Source organism: Rhinolophus sinicus, linkage group LG06 (assembly GCF_036562045.2).
Source record: "Rhinolophus sinicus isolate RSC01 linkage group LG06, ASM3656204v1, whole genome shotgun sequence".
Lineage (NCBI taxonomy): Eukaryota > Metazoa > Chordata > Mammalia > Chiroptera > Rhinolophidae > Rhinolophus > Rhinolophus sinicus.
The window spans coordinates 23,253,739-23,266,493 of record NC_133756.1 but is presented as its reverse complement, the minus strand read 5'-3'; positions in this window follow the sequence as shown (position 1 = coordinate 23,266,493).

Below are 12,755 nucleotides of genomic sequence, written 5' to 3'. Positions count from 1 at the left end.
GCAGAGAAGAGGGGATGGCCCAGGGCTACTCACTGGTGGGACAGGGGTGGGGGGAGAAGAGGAAGACAGGGGAGTCTGGAGGCCTGAAAAGGAGCGCCTGGCCTCCTGCCCTGGGCCGTGCCTTCTCCCCCAGAGATATATCTGCATTGCAGTCTCCAGGGGAAGAGAGGGTTGAGCTGGTTCCTGAGGAACAAGAAAAAGCCCAGAAGCTCGTTCCGGGGCTCAAATGCCAACATGTTCCTGACGTCCTGAGCATCCGGTGTTGAAAACAAGGTTGCTGGGGAGAGGCCGTGGGAACGCGAGCCTGTGTTTGCTCGTACCAATCAGTCTCGGTGGTTCAGGAGCAGGAGAGAGGCAGGCAGACCTTGGTGGTCATCTCGGCCTGGTCTTCTTCAGTGGTCTGTGGCTCTTCTCAGATAAAACACCCAGAGGCACCGGCACCACGGGTTGCATATCGTTTTACCCTCCCCTCCCAACCAAACCCATCCACAGGCCGTTGGGGGTCCAGAGGCTTCATTTTACAGGATGTTGATAAACCAAGGTTGAGACCAACGTGTCCAAGTCCACTCAGCATGTCAGTAGCAGGTTGAGGATTAAAAGCTAGGTTTTTTTTTTCTTTTTTAAATTGAAATTTATTAGGGTGTGGGGACAGAGTCCCAGAGAGCAGTTTCCAGGCTCTCAGCCTCACATGGAAAGGTGCTGGCTCAGTTATTAGATGGCCATCAGCTGTAATCAGATGGCCATCCGCTGTGGCTGGGTGGCCATCAGCTGTTACTGGTTAGCCATTGGTCACTGATATAACTGCCGTGGCTGAGCTAGCAAGCGCGGATTGCAGTTAGCAAGGGGTTGGTTGGTTGGCAGAGAAGCAGCTGGTGGATTGCGGCTAGCAAGTGGAGTTAGTAAGCACGGATGGCAGATGGCAGATAGTGGATCGTGTGGATCCTACTTCCTGTGTCTCAACCGGGCGCCAGCAAGACTGAGGTGCAGGTAAGACCCCTCGTTGGGGTACTGGCGGATGTTTACTTTTGTGTCTCCACCAGCCGCCAATGAGAATATAGTGATATGACTCCCCTGTCTATGGCTCTGTGGGTGTTCCTTTTTGGCCTCACGATGTCCTGTGTTCTTGTGTGGGGAGCAGGACCAGAGACCCTGCATGACATAGGGTAATATTGGTTAATAACATTATGTAAGTTTCAGGTGTACAATTCTATTACACATCTGTAGATCGCATTGTGTGCTCATTACCCAGTCTAATCTTCTGTCACCATATATTTGACCCCCTTTTCCCTCTTCATCCTTCCCCTAATTCCCTTTCCCTCTGGTAACCACCATACTGTTGTCTGTATTTGTGTTTGTTTGGTTGGTTTGTTCGTTGCTTTCTGTTTTATATCCCACATGAATGAAATCATATGGTTCTTGTCCGTTTCTGTCTCACTTATTTCATTAGCATGATACTCTCAAGATCCATCCATGTTGTCACAGATGTAAAAACCAGGTTTCTAGGTGCACACAGTAGCACTTGGCGAGCACTTCCTGTGAACCAGGCACTGTGCTGAGAGCTTTGTAGGGAGGGAGTCCCAGAGAGCAGTTTCCAGGCTCTTGCCCTCACATGGAAAGGTGCTGGCTCAGGTAGTAGATGGCCATCAACTGTGACTCATTGGCCATCAGCTGTAACCAGTTAGCCATTGGCCACTAATAGAACTGCCGCGGCTACGCTAGCAAGCGCAGATTGCAGCTAGCAAGTGGTTTGTGGATTGTGTTGATCCTGCTTCCTGTGCCTCAACCGGCCGCCTGCGAGACTGGGGTGCAGGAAGACCCCTCGTTGGTGTCCTGGCGGATATTTGCTTTTGCGTCCCGACCAGCCGCCATTGAGAATATAGTGGTATGACTCCCCTATCTATGGCTCCGTTGGTGTTCCTGTTTGGCCTCACCATGTTCTGTGTCCACCCGCCGGGAATGAGACCAGAGACCCTGCATTACAAGCTTTCTCTCTCATTCTCTCTACAGCGCTCTGAGGGAGGTGCCGCTCTTACAGGAGGCTTAGGGCAAGCAGGGCGCATGACTGGAGGGGCACTGAGCCAGGTGTCTGGGCACTTAGCCAAGGTAGTTTGCTATTTTATGCTATGCCTCATGAGGTCTGGAAGCTTCCAGTGGCGATGGTGCCTGAGCAGGGAATAGGGCAGTCCCAGCTGAGGAGCATGAAACAGTTCCCTGTGACTGGAGAGTGAAGAAGAGCCTCAGACTCTGGGCTGCAGCAAGTGAACTTGACACCAGGCTGCAGGGTGCTGGTAGGGGATTTCAGCAGAAGGAACACACTGGTTTCCTCCTTCTGCAGAGGGGCTGCAAAGAAGGCTCCCCTCCACTGTACATCAGGAGTAAGGATGTCATGGTCAGACTAGATTGCAGGCTTATGGAGAGGAAAAAGTGAGATCTGGAATGCGAACGCCACTTGGAAACAGTAAAGCTTCTAGTTGAAGAAAGGGAAGTGCCAAGCGCTGTGCTAGGGGCTTGGGTGAGAGCTAACAGCCAATATTCAGTGAGCATTTAGTACATTGCAAACTTTGGTGTGTCTTGTCTCTTATATCTCATTTTCTCTAATCCTCACAGCCTTCCAGGAATCTGCTTTGGTTATGCACACTTTACAGAGGCGTAAAATTGCTTACTTAAGATCACACAGCTTTTAAAAGGTGGAGCCAGGACCAAACCTTGACAGGCCCAAATCCAGAGCCCACCATACCCCTCCTTAACAGCCCACTCTTTCTCAGCAGGGGCTCCTGGAGACCAGGCCAGGGGGCAACGGCCTGTGAGCAGGAGGTGGCTGGTGCTGGAAGAACAGCATTTGTTTTTTTCTTACTTATTGGTTCTTCCTCTTCAGAAGGCAGATGCGGTAGCAAACTCCCCAACAGCATTCCATAAGCTGGGTCCAGAAAGATGCAGAGCCCAGAGCGGCCAGCCAGGGCAGTCGGTCCCCTGGTTCACATCAGCAGAGCGGGGGATTTAATGCCACAGCCTGCAGTGAGAACCCGGCAGCCTGAGTCAATATTTGCCATCTCCCAGCCTCCCCGCCTGGCTCCAAGATCCAATATTGGTACTTTAAGTACAACGGGTTCTTTGCTGTGCAAATATGAAGGGATAGATGGATGGAATTTAAAGTGGCTCAGCCTTCGCCCCAGGGTTTGGACTAGAAATTTGGTTTGGTTTAACCCTCTGGCATCAGTGTTTGCCTGGGACTCTCTGTTCATCCTTAGACTCACTGAACCGCAGACATCAGAGCTGGTGAGGAGCTCAGAACCCAGCCAGACTTTTGACAAGAGGACACAGCTTTCCAGAGAGGGAAGGGACCAACCCAAAGTGGCACTGCCTGGTGGCTGCCGCTGGGATTCTGAGGGCCACCCAGCAACTGCAGGTCAAGGGAGAAGTGGTTTCTCTGAGACCTCTAAAAAAATTTTTTTGAGATATAATTTACATACAATGAAATACACAGATCTTAAGTATACAGTTCAATGAGGTTTTATTTTTATTTTTTTAAGTGTGTTTTTCCAGGACCCATCAGCTCCAAGTCAAGTAGTTGTTTCAATCTAATTGTGGAGGACGCAGCTCACTGGCCCATGCGGGGATTGAGCTGGCAACCTTGTTAAAGAGCACCGCGCTCTAACCAACTGAGCTAACCGGCCGCCCCTTCAATGAGTTTTTAAAAACAGCTTTATTGAAGTATAATTGACATACAGTAAGTTATATATATTTAAAATGTACACTTTCATAAGTTTTGCTATATGTATATACCCATGAAACTATCACAATTAAGGTAATGAATATGTCCATCATTCTCAAGTGTCCTTGTGCCCCATTGTAATCCTCTGCTCTCACCCCTCCCCATCCTCATTCCGTACCCAGGCAACCACAGATTTCTTCTCTCTCTTTTTTTTTTTTTTTTAAAGATTTTATTGGGGAAGGGGAACAGGACTTTATTGGGGAACAGTGTGAACTTCCAGGACTTTTTTCCAAGTCAAGTTGTTGTCCTTTCAATCTTAGTTGCGGAGGGTGCCGTTCAGCTTCAAGTTGTCCTTTCAGTTTTAGTTGTGGAGGGCGCAGCTCAGCTCCAGGTCCAGCTGCCGTTGCCGTTGCTAGTTGCAGGGGGCGCAGCCCACCATCCCTTGTGGGACCGAGGAATCAAACTGGCAACCTTGTGGTTGAGAGCCTGTGCTGCAACCAACTGAGCCATCCGGGAGGCAGATCAGCTCAAGGTGCCGTGTTCAATCTTAGTTGCAGGGGGCAGAGCCCACCATCCCTTGCGGGACTTGAGGAGTTGAACCGGCAACCTTGTGGGTGAGAGCCCACTGGCCCATGTGGGAATCGAACCGGCAGCCTTCGGAGTTAGGAGCATGGAGCTCCAACCACCTGAACCACCGGCCCGGCCCCACAGATTTATTTTCCATCAGTATCGATTAATTTGTACTTTTCTAGAATGTTATATACATGAAATCATACAGTATGTACTCTTTTTTGTGTGTGTCTGTCTGTCTGGCTTCTTTTACTCAGAATAACTATAATGAGATTTATTGTAGCATGCCCAATAGTCATTCTTGTTGGTGAGTAGTATTCTGTTGTATGGATATACCATAATTTGTGCATTTCAGGCTGAAGAGATGCACTCTTCACTTACCCATTCATTTGTTAATAGATGTTGGGTTATCCCAGTTTTGGCTATTACACATAAAGCTGTTGTAAACATTTATGTACAATTTAACGGATGTATGCTTTCATTTATCTTGGGGGAGTGGAATGGCTGACTGTGGTAGACGTATGTTTAACTTTTTATGAAAACGCCTGTTTTCCAAAGTGGTTGTATCATTTCACATTCCCGCCATTAGAATATGAGAGTTCCAGTTGCTCTGTATGCTTGTCAGCACTTGGTCAGCCTTTCAATTTTAGCTATTCTAACAGGTGTGTCGTAGCTTATCATTGCGGTTTTACTTTGCATTTTCCTAATGATTAATGATGTTGAGCATCTTTTCATGTGCTTTTTTACTATCCATATATTTTCCTTGGTGAAGGGTTTGTTTAAATATTTTTTTATTTTATTAAATCACTTGTTTTTCATTATTGAGTTTTAAGAGCTCTTTATATGTTATGAATACACATCCTTCATCAGATACATGACTTGCAAATATTTCTCCCGGTTTGTAGCTTGTCTTTTCATTCTTTTAACAGGGTCTTTCAAAGAGAAGAAGTTTTTTATTTTGATGAAGTCCAATTTATCAAATTTCTTCTTTTATGGATCTTATTTTTTGTATTTAAGAAATCATTGCCTAACCCAAGGTCACAAGAATTTTATCCTATGTGTTCTTCTAGAAGGTTTATAGTTTCAGGTTTTATAATTAGGTCTATGATTCATTTTGAGTTAATTTTTGTAGATGGTAAAAGGAATGAATCAAACTTTTGTTGTTGTTTTTGCACATGGAATTCAATTGTTTCAGCACCATTTGTTGAAAAGACATTCCTTCCTCCATTGAATTGCCCTTGCATCTTTGTAAAAAACAAAATCAGTTATGCGTTTATTTGTGGTCTATTTTCTCCATTGATCTATTTGTCTGTCTTGATATCAATACCACACTGTCATGATTCCTGTCACTTTATAATAAGTCTTGAAATTACATAGTGTTAGTCTTCCTACTTTGTTCTTTTTCAAAGCTGTTTTGGCTATTCAAGTCCTTTGCATTTCCATATGAATTTTATACCCAGTTTGCTAATTTCGGTAGAAAAGTTCTGTTGAAATTATCATTGGGATTGCATTGAAACTACAAATCAAATTTGGGGAGAACTGCTATCTTCACATTGTTGAGTCGTCTCACCCATAATTACATTATATATGTTCCTTTATTTTGTTCTCAGTAATGTTTTATAGTTTTTAGTGTACAGGTCTGTATCTCCTTTGTCTGATTTATCCCTAAGTATTTCATATTTTTTGATGGTAGGGAGTATTTTTGAATTTTAATTTCTAGTATATGAAAATACATGTAATTTTTGTGTATTGGGCATGTATCATACAACCTTGCTAAACTCATTAATTCTAGAATTTTTTTGTAGATGCCATCAGATTTTCTATGTAGATAATCATATAATCTATGAATAAAGACAGTTTTGTTTCTTTGTTTCCAATCTGCATGTCTTTTATGTCTTCTCTTAGTTTAGTGGCTGTTGACAATGTCGAGTAGGATTGGTGAGAGCAGACACATGCCTTACTGGCCTCATGGATTCCTGACCTAGAGGGGAAAGCATTCAGTCTTTCACCATGAGTAAGATGTTAGCTGTGGGTTTTTTGTAGATGCCTTTCCTCAGATTGAGGAAGTTTCCTTCTATTCCTAGTTTGCTGAAAGTTTATGTTGGGAATGGATGTTGAATTTTGTCAAATGTTTTTTCTGCATCTATTAAGATGATCTGTTTTGTTAATGTGGTGACTTACATGAATTGCTTTCCAAATGTTAAACTAATCTTGCTTCCTGAGATAAATTCCACTTGGTCATAATGTATTATCATATATCTATATATGTCTCTATCTCTATCTATATCTATGTAGTTGGATTTGATTTGCTAAAATTTTGTGGAGAATTTTTTCATCTGTGTTCATGAGGGATGTTGGCCTGCACTTTCCTTTTCTTGATAAAATAATGTCTTTGTCAAGTTGTGGTATCAGAGTAATGTGGGCCTCATAGATGGATTGGGAATTGTTCCCTCCTCTTCAGTTTTCTGTAATAGTTCGTATGGAATTGGTATTATTTCTTCTTTAAATATTTGATGAAATTCATGAGTGGAGCCACCTGTTCTTGGAATTTTCTTTGAAGGAAGGTTTTAAACTAAAATGTCAACTTCTACCATAGATACAGGTGTATTCAAATTATCTATTTCATTTTGAGTGAACTTTGGTAATATCTTTTAAGGAATTTATCCATTTCTTCAAAGTTGTTGAATTGATTGGCATAAAGTTATTTGTAATATTCCCTTATTATCCTTTTAGTGTCTATAGAATCAGTGATAATGCCACCTCTCTTTTTCCTGATATTCATAATGTGTGTCGCCACTTTTTTTTCTCCTGATCAGTTTAGCTAGAGGTTTGTCAATTTCACTGATATCCTCTTTTTTTCTTTGTCGGTCTTGCTTGAAATACACCATTTTGTGTGCACTTGAGAAAAATGTACATTCTGCTGCTTTGGGAGTCTGTAAATCGGGTCTTGTCGGTTCATAGCGTACTATATCCTGCTGATTTTCTACTTCTTCTATGAACTATCGAGAGGGGGGTATTTAAATCTCCAGCTAGAATTGTGGATTTGTCTATTTTTCCTTGCAAGTTTACCAGATTTTGATTCATATATTTTGAAGTTGTTATTAGGTACATACATATTTAAAATTGTTGTGTCTTCTTTATGAATTGACCCATTTATCATTAGGAACTGATCTTCTTTATCTCTGGTAATAGTCTCTGTTCTGAAATCTTTGTCTGATGTTAATTAGCCAGTCCAGCGTTTCCCAGCCCTGTGTGGCCATCAGTGGGGTGGTTCTTTCCCTGGCCTGGGGTGGTTTCCTCACACACATGTGCTGTCCTGAGTACTTGAGGGGCCCTCTCTGCATCTCTCTGCATCTCTCTGCGTCTACAGCTTTGTCCGGCGACCTCTAGCTGCCTTGCTTTCCCTGAACTCTACATTCCGTCTCCTCAATCCATTCTGTTAGACTCTGTCTGCCTGGATTCCTTTCTCTGTGCTGCAGCCTGGAAACGCTCTCTTGGCAGTAAGCTGAAGCAATTGCAGGGCTCACCTTATTTGTTTCCTGTCTCTCAGGGATCACTGTCTTCCCTACCTGATGTCCAGTGTTTTAAAACTGGTGCTTCAGATATTCTCCTGAATATCTGAAGCACGAGTTTTTGTTGTTCCAGGCGGTGAAGCTGGTCCCATTACTCCATCTTGGCTGCTTTCTGAGTCCTCTGAGCAAGGTAGAGGGAGAGGCTTTCTGAGAAGGCCTAGAGGGTTTATACTTGGAGATTTGTTCTATGAAGTTGGTGCAAAAGTAATTACAGTTTAAAAGGTCAAAAATAACTGCAAAAAACACAATTACTTTTGCACCAACCTAATGCCTCCTTCACGGAGAAAGCAGGGCCCAACCGTCATTATTTCATTTTACAGGCTGATGATTGCAGCCTCCTATTTGCCCCAGATGGGAGTGGTGCAAGTGAGGGAGATTAAGGCCTGCAAAATTCTCCATTTACCCTGCTCAATGCCATGGGGAAATACGGGACCTGAGAGTCAGTCTGAGAGTTACACCCTGACTTTCCCAGCAAGCCCCACAGCCCAACATTGCTAAGCCTAGTTTCCTGTCTGCAAAGCACCCTGAGATTTACAGAGTACTTCACTTGGAAGATCCGTGTCACCCTCATTCCAGCATCTCGGTCTAGTTTCTCAGAGAGGAGTCCTGGGATCTGTCCCGTGAGATGCTTGGTGGTGGGGGTGAGGTGGGGTAGAGGGGTGTCACTTGATTAAAATGCAGGTTCCTGGGGCCACCCAGCTCTCCAGAATCAGAATAAAGGGTTATCTGCCCTTTTATTACAGGCTTCCTGAGTAACCATTGGGAACTTCTCAGAACCATTGATCCAAACCCTAAGCCAATGATTTCCTTCCAAGAGCTACCGCACTTGCTAGGTATGCTGTTTTGTTAAGCTATACTATCCCTTTTTAATCCCAATCTCATAAGAAATATGTGGCATACTTTTTCAAATAAAATGCATCAAAATAGCTTTTTTGACCATTTCACAAAATGCTCTGAGATAACCAGTGAGGCCTGGTATGTTAGAGATTCCCAAGCCCAAAAGGGCTTTTAAAGGGCCTCTAATCCAACCCCCACCTGATGTTTGCATTGTCTGCGTACCAGCCTTGCCAAACAATGGCCCAGCTTCTGTGTGTACACTTCTGAAGACAAGGAGCTTACTACCTCTCCTAGCAGCTATGAGTTTAGAAATTTCCTTCTGCCATCAAATCAAATGTGTTTAATTAGTTCTGGATCCAGAAAATGTTCCCTCTGCCTTGGGAAAACCCTTCCTCTGAAAACAGTTAACCATGTCCCCGTGAGGCCTCTCAAGCTGCACAAGGTCACTGGCTGTTCCTCCTGGGACCACGCTGTCAGTCTCCTGAACTAGCCTCCATGCAGGCTGCCCAGGGCGGCCTTCACTCCCTTGTCACTCGGCTTCCTTCTGTTCCGTGTGAGCCACTGTTGCACTGGCATGGCCACTGCTTTTCTGAAGGGTAAGGACTGATGCAGCCGGGAGCCCTGATGACCAGACTCCTCCCCTTCTCTACTGGTTTGTTCCTTGTCGCATATAAACATGTGCTGTGTCGCTGTCTTTCTGAGGTTAAAATAGACTTCTATATCGGGTTCTCCCCTGGCTACTTCCTCAACTCCGAATGAAACGGCTGGTGTCTGTGTCTCCCCTGCCCTCTGCACCAGGGGGTGTGGCTGAGCACCTCCACCGTCTTGGAACACACCCCTCTCTTGGCTTCCGAAACGGTGCACTGTCCTGGTTTCCTCCTTCTACAACCATTTCTTCTCAGTTGCCTCTTCTTCTGCTGCCTTTTAGATGTTGCCATTCCCTAGGGCTCCATCGTTAGCCACCTGCTCACCCCATTTTATCTCAGTGGTTCATAACTGGGGGGTATACAAGGTCTGACAATTAAGTTCGCGAATTTGTTGCAATGATGTTGCTAATCTTTTTTAATATCAGAGAGATTATTCATTACGAATTTGTACCAACTGGACAAACAGTTAACCAAGTTTACTATTTGGAAGTGCTGAAAAGACTGCGTGAAAAAGTTAGGTGAGCTGAACTTTTTGCCAGCCATTCATGGCTCTTGCATCACAACAGTGTACCAGCTCACACGGCACCATCTGTGAGGGAGTTTTTAGCCACTAAACAAATCACTGTATTGGAACACCCTCCCTACTCACCTGATCTGGCCCCCACTGACTTCTTTCTTTACCCAAAGATAAAGGAAATATTAAAAGGAGGACATTTTGCTGACATTCAGGACATTAAGGGTCATACAATGACAGCTCAGAAGGCCATTCCAGAAAAAAAGTTCCAAAATTGCTTTGAAGGGTGGACTAGGCGCTGGCGTCGGTGCATAGCTTCCCAAGGGGAGTACTTCGAAGGTGACTGTAGTGATATTCAGCAATGAGGTATGGAGCACTTTTTCTAGGATGAGTTCGTGAACTTAATTGTCTGGCCTCATATTTTCTTGACACTTTGAGAATGTGATGATGGCGGTAAATCCACTCCACAGGGTTGGGGGGGGGTAGAAAACCCCACATTTCTCAAAACACACATTTTGCATACTATTCCAGGTTCTTACCCTGAAGCCTGTTTTTCCTGATTTCATTCTAACCACTGGCTTCTTCCCAGTCTTTCTTCTGGGCCCATAGCTCTCTTGCCCGCCAGACTACCACATCAAGAATCTTCTGGACAGTGTCTGCTGGTTGTCCCTCAGGCACCACAAGCTCTCCAAACTCCAAAGTGAACTCATCGGACACCCGAACTTGTTCCTTCTCTGCTGTTCCCATCTCAGTGGTTACTTCCTTCAGGCTAAAACCAGGAAGTCACCTTTGACCACTCCCTCTCCTGCAGGTCAACTCCAGCTCCTTTCAGTTCCACAGCCAAGCTCCCAACCAGAGCAGCAGTGTCTGTGTTGTTCGTTATGGATCCCATCACTGAGCAGAGAGCCTGGCTCAGAACAGATGCTCCGCAAATAGGTGTGGAGTGAATGATGCCATCTCACTGCTATCCCCTCTGCTCCGCCCCATGCCTTGTCTCGGGTTTTTCTTGGCCCCTCACCAGACTTCCCCTCCCAGCTGGCTTCCACCTAATAGCCAAGGCATCTTTCTAACACACAGGTCTCTCACCTCTGCTTTAACCCCTTGCATAGCTCCCTGATTTTCAGGGTAAGGGTCTTCCCCTGAAGTGGACCCTGCTCGCTGCTCTAGCTTCAGTGCTCAACTCTCTCCAACTCCCATCGGCTCCAGCCACCCAGAACTCCTGAGAGCAACACATGTGGAAATGCTGCCACTCGTTTCCACACTCCAGGGAGTTTGAAATGCCTGGTCTCTCGCTTTGATGTCATAATTCATATTCATCCTTCAAAACTCACTTAAGCATCATTACCTTTTATGAAGCATCTCCTGCCTCACAGCTCTTGGTTACCCATTTAGCATTCCCCCACTGAGGACCTAAAGCCCCTAAAACATACCCACGTCACAGTAACTGTACTTGGGAAGTCATTTGTCTGTTCCGCAGGGAATCTGTCTTATTTGCTCTAACAGAGCCCACAATCGGTGCACAATAATTGTTTCACATTGAGTGAAAGGATGAATGTATTACGAAAGATTCTCCAGAGAAACAGAACAGGGAGGGAGGGAGAGAGAGAGAGAGACAGAGACAAAATCTACTGGTTTAAATGTCAGTCACATCTATAAAATACTTTCACAGCAACACCTAGGCTGGTATTTCACCAAACAACTGGGTACATTGCCTAGCCAACTGGACACAAAATTAACCATCATAATGACTAAACTTCTTCCCTCTGAGCCTCAGCATCCCCATCTATAAAGTGAAGAGCGGTGAAAACGTTCTAGGATTCTATACAGAACTTAGCCTCTCAGTTACATTAACACTACTCCCTTCTTGTCAAAACCTTTTCACTTCTAGGCTTATACATTCTTTTGGTTTTATCTTCAATATCCATTCCCATTCTGCTTGATCTTAAGTGTGGAAAGCCCCAAGCCCAGTCTAAAGCCCTCTTCTCTTTTCTACCTACACCCTCTCTAGGTGATCTCATGCAGTATGGGCACCAAATATCACCCTTACTGTTGAAGTCCAACTTTATGTCTTTAGTCCTGACCGCTCCCGAGCTCCAGACTTACATGTCCAATTGCCTGCTTGTGCATCCCATCAGGCATCTCGAATTTGTCTAGAACTGAGCTCTTGATTTCCCCACCCACCCACCCACCCCAAACCAGGTCTCTGCCTGCATTTTCCCACCTTAGTAAAGGGCTCCTTATCCACTCAGTTGCTCAGGTAAAACCTTAGGAAGCAGTCATCTTTGATTTTATTCCATTCCTTAACTCCCTGACACCAAATGCATCAGCTCTACCTCCAAAACAGCTCCCGAACAAAACCGCTTCTCGTCATCACCGCCACCTCTCCAGTCCTCGCTGCCATTATCTCACCTGGTCTTGAATGGTCCCTGCTCCACTGATGCCCCACTATGCTCCATGTTCCACACACTGGGCCCATTAACAGCAAGGGTTCATTCTTCAAAGCACTGCATGCACAACAGAGCTTGAGAAGCTCTGGTCCAAGGTAAGTCATTAGCCTCAGGATCCTCACCTGTCAAACAGGTAATAATCCTTACTTTATAGGACTGTTATGAAGATTCCTGGTGCTTTACTTCATAGCTGTAATAGTTGGTAACTATTATTTAAAAGGCAATGTAACAGAGTGGACTTTAGAGTTCGACAAAAGGAGTATAAATTCTGGTTCTGTCACTTAGAAGCTCTGTGACCTTAAACAACTCACTTAACTTGAGGCTGAGTTTTCTTAACTCTAAATTGGGGCTAATACCTGTCTTCCATGGTTATCGTGAGCACAGGGCACAGCAAATAGGAGGCATTCAATAATGGTAGCCATGTGTACATATAGCACATTGGTTGGGCCAAACTGG